This window comes from Uranotaenia lowii, chromosome 3, assembly GCF_029784155.1.
Source record: "Uranotaenia lowii strain MFRU-FL chromosome 3, ASM2978415v1, whole genome shotgun sequence".
NCBI lineage: Eukaryota > Metazoa > Arthropoda > Insecta > Diptera > Culicidae > Uranotaenia > Uranotaenia lowii.
In genome coordinates this window covers 274,103,073-274,113,993 of record NC_073693.1, presented here as the reverse complement: position 1 = coordinate 274,113,993, position 10,921 = coordinate 274,103,073, and the positions used below count along the sequence as shown (strand labels likewise).

Genomic DNA, 10,921 nt, shown 5'->3' with positions numbered 1-10,921 from the left:
AAAGTTGGAATGAGAACGCGAGAATACCACACTGAGAGAGCAAGGCGGCTGCTCTCGCTGAAAGCGCCCGGAAGGTTCGAGACGGTTCCATCTGACGAAACAAGTGCTTGTGTGCTTGCTCGTCAGCCTATTTAAAGGCGCATTCTTCATTGCGCCCGGAGTCAGTCGATATCAAACCGCCGTACCGTCAAGATCGGCGGAAGTGTAAATAATTTGTATATAGTAGAATATAAGTAAATAGAGAAATATAAGAAAGTAAACCGATACTAGTGCTTCTTTCTTCTGGTGCTTCGCTCCGACGCCTTGCTTCCGGGTCCAGCTGCCACAATCGGCTCTTTTCAGAGCCCCTCCATCCGAAAGAGTCAACCAGGCGATCGAGATCCCCCCGAGCCTTGGCCGCCAGGCAGCGTCAAGTGGACCTGCCTCCACTGATGGGACAACCATGCGTGGTTGTCTCTTCAAGTCCAATCCCACGAGGGGAGCGGACCATCAGTGGTAGTTTCCCAAGCGCTCACATCGGATTGGCCTTGGCCTCCAGGCAGACAGTCTTTGGACCTGCCTCCACTGTTTGGCAACCATCAGGGGTTGTCAAAGCCCAATCCCAGAAGGGGAAAGGGCAAGCAGTGGTAGTTTTGCCAAGCGCCGCACCCACAGTCCACCAATGGCTTTTCATGGCCACAACAGTCACCAATGGCACAAAATGTAGCAAAATGACTGAAATCACTTGCACAGGTCTTGTGAGTATGTGTTTTCCAATACTGAACATTCTATGAAGCCAGCCATAAAAGTTTTTTTGACAAACCAGAATGAAACATTCGTTTCGAAAAAAACTAGAGAAAAATTGTCTATGACCGGACAGCAAAATTTAAAATTTCTCAGAGGACCAAAATAGTTTCATTATTGAATCCTTATTTTCTGCTAACCATTTGAGGGAGCTATAGAGATGAAAAAATGAAAGTTTCAAGTTGAAATCACCTATAATTTTGAATATTTTCTTGTCCGGTCATAGACAAATAATTGGTGTCCGGTCATATACAATTCGCATTTTTTTTACGTAGAATTACGTCTTACGGCAACACTATAGGGGGGCAAATTGAAATTCGCGAACGGATCTCGCGTCACGAAAAACGCCTCTTTCACGGACATCTTTTCCGAATAACATTATGGGTCGTCTTTGTGTTGGTACACCGATACTAATAACGCACTAATACAAATTGGTGCGCAAAGCACCCGAGCGAAAATACCCCGATCGTCGAACCAAACTGCACTAGATTCGAAGTTATAAAAGAGCTAGGATTCCCCGACCCGGTTTCATTTTGTTTTTGGTCTTTCTCCCGGTCGGTCGGTTGTTGTGACCAAAAATGTGTGCAATGCTGTTGAGAGAAGGCCGCTTGCTAGGATTGTGCTGTTTGAAGTTCTTCATCAGGAGGACGAGGAGAACTATGTTCGGCTGAGTAAACTATTTTCACTGAAACCCGGAGCATTCATAATGCTTCACCACCATCATGTTGAACTGGTGCCGCAGTGGCCAGAGAGAAGGCCGCTTGCTAGGATTGTGCTGTTTGAAGTTCTTCATCAGGAGGACGAGGAGAACTATGTTCGGCTGAGTAAACTATTTTCACTGAAACCCGGAGCATTCAAGATGCTTCACCACCATCATGTTGAACTGGTGCCGCAGTGGCCTGGCATAGGGTTGCCAGAACATAAACATAACCTTGAAACATTCGGTTCCTTTGAGAAAATCATACTTAAAGGAACCGAAAAGGCCAAAAGCCCACCAAACCACATCAGCAGAGTGAGCTTGTGATATAGCTCAGTTGGCAAGTCAGTTGCTTTCTGAGCCGATGTCCGTGAGTTCGAGCCCAAGAGTAAACATCGAACACAGTTGTGTACCGGATAAGTTCTTCAATAACTCTCCGCCAACTGCAACGTTGATATAAAGTCGCGAATGCCATAAAGATGGTAAAACGACTATAATCGAAACAAAAGAAAAAGAAAAAAAAAAAAAAATAAAAAATAAAAAATAAAAAATAAAAAACCACATCAGCAGCATCGTCCAGATTCAGCAATTTTCCACATCTGCGGGGTCAGCCAAATAAATGCTTTAGGCTACTTTACAAAGGCATGAGTCACTTTGGGGCCGTTCACTAATTACGTAAGCACGATTTTGGAGATTTTTAACCCTCCCTCCCCCCCTGGTAAGACAAAGTAAGATTTTTCAAGACCCCCACTCCCCCCCTAGTAAGATCTTACGTTTTTTATTCTTTGAGAAATTGACACGTTTTTTTTTCAAAAATAGCTTGAGTATACATGAGCATGAGTAATACATGCTTCAAAGCAAAGCACTTTTTAAGTAAAATTAATAAACTGTATTTGAAAGGCAAAAACTATACAAAACAACAGGTGAAATATCATAAAAGATAAAAGAAAACATTATTCCAGACGTAGCATGTTTGGAGTAACAATAATTCTCAATAAATTTCCACAATCGAATAAACAATATAAAATCTAAATTCCGATTTAAAAAAAAGAGAGATCAGGTTAGCATAAGGGTACCATGAAAAATTGGTCTGTTTTTTACCGGAAAATCATAAATATCATTCTTTACTACTTGAATTGGGGCAAAAATATTTAACGACAATTACGTTGTCAACTAACCTAAAAGCTCAGACTCATTCAGCAGTAAGCAATAAAGTTTTAGGATTCTTTTGGTAAACTAAAGTTGCCAGATTGCCTGGTTTTATCCGGGTTTGCCCGGATATTTGTTACTAAATTTGAGAACAGTCCGGCCCGGCCCGGTTGCCCGGATCTCATTGAAAAATGCCCGGATTTTTCCCGGATTTATTCACTTTATTTGGAAAATTAAACAAAAAAAACTACTAACACTTCACCTCCAAAACGAAATTTTTTGAGCAAGTTTTATTAAAATAATTATGAAAGGTTTTTTGGAAGCCTAAAATACGGTTCATAATCTATCGATGAGTTTTGATGAAAAAAATTTGTTTTTTATTTTTTTTCTTGATTTTTATTGAGGAATTTCTGAGTTTTGACAAAATTTGCTCGGATATTACCCGGATTTATGGTCGTCAATTTGAAATCGGATGTCCGGATTTTGCTAGGTATTTATATAAAAATTGCCCGGTTTGTCCGGCCCGGATACATGCTGAAAAAATTCTGGCAACCTTATGGTAAACCGTTTGTAAAATTTAGAGTTGGCAGTGTCTATCACTGAAAATCATCACTGTCTGAGATGAATTTTTGATGTAACATTTCTTACGTAATATTTTTGGAAACCCCCCCTACCCCCCTAGTAAGAATTCGTAAGAAAATGTGAAACCCCCCCACCCCCCCTATGTGCTTACGTAATTAGTGAACAGCCCCTTTTGAAAAAAAAAATCAGTCTAATTTTTTTTTTGTGTGGCCACCTGTAATTTTTTGAATATTAATAAATTTTACAATATTTGATTAAAATTATAAGCCTTTCGTTACTTTTCAATAACGTTCTTCTATAGAGATGAAATTTGAAATAAAATTTTTATTGTGCATGGCAAAGATAATTCCACGGTTCAAATCTTAAATCAGAACTTTGATAAAAAAAATTGAAAAGTAATCCGCGGTCCCGATTTCTGAACAGAAAAATTTCACGAAATTAAAATGTATTGAAGTTTGAGTATGACACCATTCATTGACATTTAATATTTATTCAAGCAAAAAATTCCAAAGGAAAAATCTGAAAAAAATTTCACTCTCTAAATAATTTTGTATTAAATGCGCTTTTCATTAAAGTTAAATTTGTTGTTGAATTTTCAACTCCATCCAATGTACAATGACAACCCCTTTTGTATACCCCTTAGTGCGCATTTCCCCTACTGATTCGAATTAAACGCATAATATTGAATCTTTAAAGCTTTTCTCCGAAGCGTTTGATAAAACGCTTGAGGTTTGTAGTTGCATAATTGCAGGCGCATTGGCTCAGTTGCATTGAATTTTGAAGCAGCTACAAATCTTTTCCCGCCTTTTGCTATGCAATTGTCTAGAGCTACAATCAGTCTCAATTGGCCGTGATAGTTGATGAATGAATATATAATTCATTTCAAAACGATCAACATTTTCCGAGTATGAATATTTACTATGAAACGTATCCTATTGAAACAGGACCGGCAGTCGTAATTCTACGTTAACCTTGCGGTCGTGGCTTATGTACAACCTCTTTAACTTTTTTAATTTTTCAAATATTCCGTATGAACTTCCGTTTTGTTATCTCACATCTACTGTAGTCGAAAGATAACCAATCAACGATGTGGATCATGTGCAGTTCAAATTTTACAAGCCGAAAAAACTGACCACAAGGAACTGAGGGGCAAAACGCCCCACTGCAATATCTCGCTATAAGATCTAGATCTAGATATAAACTTTTTTAAATAATTTTGCACGTTATTCCCTAACAGTAGAAACCTTTTGTACAAAAAAATTAGCATCAAATATGCGATAAATCCCTGCAAAAATCCAAAAATATTTTTCAAGCCATATTCCTTGCAATTTGTGCCTTGACTTTCGTAAGGAATTACGGCATCTATCGTAAAAAAATTACCTGACATCTGTTACAATGATGAACATTGGTCTTGAAAAGCATCACAAAACAAAAAATTTCCTTATTTAATTATTTTTCTGTTATTTTGAACGATATTTAATAAACATGTCTAGGTAGGGCAAAACGCGCCATGTCCGTTTATCTCCAAGCATGTTCCATATTTGTTTAAATGTATATGCAGTTTCATCATAACAATTTTTAAGATATTTATATGTTGTATTGGAAAACATAACTTGAGTATAAAGGAATATATTTAAAATTCCTAAATTTAATATAGATTTAAATAAGGTACACCGGGGCAAGTGCAAACTCGGGGCAAGTGCAAACGTTCAACTTTTCTCTGTTACAAAAAAAGTAAAAAATATTTCTTCTTCTAGAAATTGTTGTTTAAACCCAAACAAACAATCTGATATAGATAAACTAAACATTCTTTAAATTTTTCACTAAAAACACGGCACTGTTTGATCACACACGAATTCAAGTACGCACTAGACATGAACAGTGTGTTTTTGTTTTGCATATTTTGGCTACAAAAAAGGACATTCAAATCCGAATTATCGTTAAAAGGTGAGTGTTTGAGAACGATATTCAAGTGAAAGCAGAAAATTTATGATAAATTTTCAGTACACCCCGAAAGTTGTGAAAATAATATTCGCTCTTGTTAACCCACACTGCGGGGCAAGTGCAAACGACACTACCGGGGTAAGTGCAAACGCACCTTTAAGCCATGTAACATCAGCCATTTCAGAAAATTTATCACCAAAATGGTTCAGCATTATATTAAAATGGTCAGAAGGGGTATCCAAAGTGTTGTATCTGAAGCGGATGTTCAAAGTTCTGTAATGCCTTAGTAAATGAAGGTCTTTTGCATAAAACAACAGTCGCCAAAAATGGAGTTCCAAAAAGTTATCAATATTGCAAGAAAACAGCAAACATATTAATGAAATTTGATAAAACGTATCGGAACATGTATTCAATTCATTTTAAGACCGATACACTGACTCATCTGCGAATTAGTTTGGAAAAAGTATTGCGTTTGCACTTGCCCCCATAAACGGGGCAAGTGCAAATTTTGAAATTTTTTCACAAAAGCACCGTTACTTTTTACCAACATTTTTTAATTTTTCACTTCCAACGGGAATATGTTGAGAACTATTTTAGTGATGCAACGAACGATAATTGATAACTTTTGAACATATACATATTTTTCTAGGACATGTGAAAGTTGAACTATGGTGAAAACCGTTTGCACTTGCCCCGGTGTACCTTAACTATTCAAAAGAATTTCAGTATATCTGGCAGCACTGTGCGTAGTAATACATTTTTCCATCTGTGAAGTAGAATAGAAGTTTTTTTACCTGGCAAACACTTTCGAAGGCACTTGAATCAATAAACACTTATTTAACGTTAAACGGCGCGATTGGGTACACACATATGTGCATTATGCCCCTACTGAATCTGAAATCCAATGTTCAACCTACTCTTCAAACATCATTAAATTTGTAGCCTTTTTTTTCCTTCCAGTCATTCTAACTATCAGATTTAGACAAAAAATAAACCAAACTTCCTCTTCCCCAATACAAATGAAAGTTTAGGCGATCCTCTCCGTACTACTAGGCAAAAGCTTTAGATGCCTATCTTTGGTTTACCTTTTCAGATTGGATTATCATATTTCTAATACCATATCAGGCTACTATTTACTTTATTTTCATGATGTTAAAACATTATTAGGATATTGTGTTTTTTTCGAAAAAACTATGTTGTCCGGCCATAGGCGATGTCCGGCCATAGACGACTTCCCCCTATTTGTGTTAAGCATGTTTATCTCGTTTCGAATATAGTCGTTTTAACATTTTTCTTTCATTCGCGACTTATATCAACGATGCAATTGGCGGACAGTCATTGAAAAACTAATCCGGTGTCCGGTACAACTCTTCGACTTGAACTAGCGAACATCGGCTCAGGAAGCAACTGACTTGCCAACTGAGCTATACCACAAGCCCTTAAAATGATTATTGATCTGCGAAAAGGATTAAGTTTTGTATAAAATGAAGATACTATGGTACCGTAAAACGGGGGTAACATTGATCACCGGGGTAACTTTGACCAACAATAAATTTTTCTACATTATCATCAATAACTCAGTCTATACACAGAAAAAAATTATGACTATTACGTGTCATGGAAAATGATTGCCTGTAAAAAAATACAACCTGTAATTCCTAATTAACGTAATTTTCAATGAATTCATCTAAAAATAAATAAACAGACATTTAAAATTACAGTAAATGTCCTGTAACAAAAAGGAGCATGACATTGACAGTGATTTTACAGGTTCAAACCAAATTACGTGTCATAAAATAATACGGTGTTCAATAATTTTCAATTGCACATAAGAAAATTCAAGTGTATTTGGCATCTCAGTTAGCTAAACAGTCAAAATCAGCAAGCGAGGACTTGTTTGTCGTAGCAGTTAGTTGTTTACTCCAATTAGCTTTTATATAACCTCATTATGCATATGAATATGCACTTCATTCAGTATAGCATATGCACTTCATTCATTAGTTGTTTTGTTTGCAGCAATACGGGTATAAAACGGAAAGGTAAGTGTTTTGAAGGAAAAATATATTTTTAAAAGTTTTTAAAATGACCAATGAAATTTAATTTTCAGTAGCTTTAATCAGCCTCCAAGAACATGACTTTCGATGTGACCCTTGCAGTGGGCATTTGCTTTGGAGGAAAATATTTTGCAGGTAAACACACCATTTGTTTCAAATTCATGTTTTGAAAGTAAAAGAAACTTTCTTTTGCTGAAATTCAGGTAACAATACAGTCACAGTAGTGCTTTTAAAAATTTGATATACCTAATACATATACCAATTTCTGAGAAGGTTGTTTGAATACAAATTTAGAATTCTATTTGTTCAACATTCAACTAAATTTTTATTTTAGCTTCAAACCAATTCATGCAATGCCAACCATCGCTCGAGTACTTCTAATATGAAAGTACTAGGTTAAGTGCAACTAGTGTGACATTTATGACTACGATAAAGGGGCACTGATGTTCAGTAACATTATAACTCTGTTTTGGCAAGCATTAAAGCTCATATTCCTCAGTACTTACGAACATTTTTTCCAGGTAATTTGATCGCCTTACTCCCTGTGATAAATGCTTCGCGAAAAATAAAAGCCAAGTGAGCCGAATGAAGGGTATCTACGGCATTTTTTCAGGCTTAGGCCAAATGATAACCGGCAACATTACTTGTAAAAAAGGCGTCACGATGCCATGCACAAATCCTCGGAACATATTTTGACAATCCAGAAGATTGTTCTCCAAGGTTTGTTCTTATTTTATTTAAGTTATGCTGAAAACAATGCACAAGGATTTCTTAGAAGTTTTCATTTCCAAAGAATTGTTTGCATAATTACCTCCATCCTTGATGATTTTTTTCTTCAATGAATCGTAGGAGAATATCCGTAACTGGTCGAAACACTGATGCTGAAAATGTTAAATTTTCAAGAACAAAAAAGATAATCCACAAGTTCACCTCAAAGGGAGAAAAAAGTTCAAGTTCAAAATCAAATTCGTTTGAATCATCGATCAAAATATCTACACGCTCATATTTTTTTAACCAGAAATGATTGTTTTTCATACATTTTTTGGTATTTTTAGTAGAACTGCTAAAATTGCTGTTTTTTAACCGTTATGAATTGTTCAATTTTAACCATTTTCCGAGTTCATGAAGAAATTTTTGATTATGGTTGAAATTCAACAAAAAAATGCGTGAAAAAACAGTCGCCATGTTTGCAATCGCAGAAGTGTTTGTTTTGTTTCTGGTTCCGCGTTGGACTTAGATTATATAAATCTCCTTAAAGATTTAAGATTAAAGATAACACAAACTGTAAGTATTTTGCTTGACAATACCGGTTAATTAAATTAAAAAAAAATGTTTTCAGATTGAACATCAAAGTCACTCTCTTTTAAATTAAATTTTCAGATGAAAGTTGGAGCAAATATGGGTTATGTTATCTGGAGTCGGAAGCAGCAGCAGTCCCGCCGAAGACAGCTCCAGCTGCCGTCATATGTTAGGGTAAGTACATGCCATTTTGGAAATCTTTGTCAACTGTTCCGAGATCAATAACCATGTTAAATTAATTACAGAATGTTCCGAAACTCTCTACGTTTGCTGCATCAGAAGGTTCCGAAAATATGCTGGGAATCACCGGCACTAGAATCACAGAAGAGCGGGAAACTGAACATCGCAGGAAAGGCAGCACCGCATCATCCGTAACTGTGATAGCAGTGCCGAAGCAATCATTCCCCCGGCCGGCTAAACTTTCTTCCGCTAATGCAACTTAGTAGTGCCAGTAGACCACTCTTTTACTAGCATCAAGCAGATACCAGTGCAATCAAAAATCAATGTTTAATATAAAAAAATCTGTTGAAAATCTGATTGATTGATTTCTTTAATTCTGTTTCCATTCCATTCATATTTTAAAACGAATATTTCCTGCTAATTTCGTCCCATTTTTGCTTTTCCGACCATGCTTGAAAAATAACCATTATCCAAGTTCTCTGTGAAATCTCATTTTATGAGTTTTCAGTGAAAACTCATAAAATGACTTAACCCACAAAACTGCCATTATGGTTATTTTTCAAACATTAATGGTTCAACGTGGCCCAGCGTGTAGCATAACATTTTAAAAAGATTCAATTTTTTTAAATCGATATATCGATATAATTGCACACTCCTTTTTTAAAACTCAAAATTAAGTAGTTTTGGTTCAAACAGCACTTCAGTGGCACTCCTCAACTTTGAGTTTGACTGGGCAATCGCAAAACTAAGTTCTGATAGGCATACTCAAAACTAAGTTCGGCAGCCAAACTAAAGTTTACCTTTTTATTTGAGGGTTGTTTATTTTGAAGAAATTTAAAGATGGTTAAAAATTTTTGTACCCGGATGTCGCTGTTCCGGTACATTGCATTGCAACTACAGAGCGGTAGAAAGTTTGATAATCCCGGTCAAAGAAAACTTCCGGATGTCACTTCCCACGGGAAGTGAATAACATCCGGAAGTTCCCGGACATTCCAAACCGCTCTCCATATGATGACAATGAAGGACATTCCATTCTGACGTTCCTTCATGTCTTCCGGTAATTGTTCCGGAAAGACAAAATATTGCGTCGTGTTCGTTGATTGCTGTTCCAGTACGAAATGAACTCGCCACGTTTTTTCAGTCCAACAAAACGAGTTAAATTTTAAGTTCATATGGTCTATCAAATAATATTCTTATATATATATATATATTCATAATATAGCATTTTTGTAACATTTAAAAGGACCATCGAAGAATGTTATTAACTTTTTTAACTTTTTGATTATTGGCTTCAGTTTAATGATTTGCACAGCTTAAGTGTTAACCATTGGAATCTTTACTTTAAATCATAAGAAATTTGTTTTATATAACTCTATTTATTGTATCAATGCAAGAAATCATAAGGCTAAATGGTCGCAGTCACCGAACCATCCTCTGTTACACTGAACCTCGAAAATACCCAAACTTGAGAACTTTCCCCGCCAACCCGAATGAAACGCCCTCCCTACAGGTTTGGCTATTGGTGGCATAGCTCAAAGTTAAGCTCTTAAAGGAGAACTCATCCCCCAAAATCTGATACCACAATAAAATGGAAATCAAAATAAAAAAATAATATTGCCAGGTTCAGGAATCACACCCATACCTGCAATGGCTTTGCGATTACCGTCTCAGGATGCTAACCGCTCGACCACCGAAGAATTGTTGAGAGAGGCAGCTACATCATCGTATATGTGAGACTTTCTGCGAATGAAGCGGGAATAAAAGTTATCCCCCAAAAAAAACAGTTCTTCGCTTTGAACTTACCCCCCAAACCTAAATCTGCCATGCACGATGGAGGTAACAGAATCAGATGCGCTTACAGCAAAAACCCCCCAAAAAAACAGTTCTTCGCTTGAAGGACAAGTTTGGCTTATTGGCAAGCTGTGATTTTTTCACAAACTTAAGTTGTCAATCTTGAACTTAGGTTTGGCGGGTGGCAGTTCTCAAGTTTGGGTGTTTCCGATTTTCAGTGTACAATTTAGACGTTTAGTAGTATACGAAAACTAGCGTGTATGTCATTATTTTGAAATTCACTCTAGGCCGGTCTAACCCAAAACCAAGTTGAAATGCCGCAAAATCGGATGAAACTGGCTCCCGACGAAAATGAGTTTGAGGGGGTTTTCCCAAACTTGAGAATAAACGTAATTTTTGCAACTTAATTTTGGGGCATGTCATGCGGTGGGATTTTTTTTGA

General features: G+C 36.6%; 1 long non-coding RNA gene across 1 annotated transcript; it reads left to right on the top strand.

Annotated features, from left to right (window-relative positions):
* Window positions 1-8,242: 8,242 nt before the first annotated feature.
* On the top strand, window positions 8,243-8,992 carry LOC129757750 (uncharacterized). The gene is made up of 3 exons (XR_008739786.1): window positions 8,243-8,493; window positions 8,590-8,682; window positions 8,754-8,992. It is a non-coding gene; the product is annotated as an uncharacterized LOC129757750 (long non-coding RNA).
* Window positions 8,993-10,921: the final 1,929 nt, after the last annotated feature.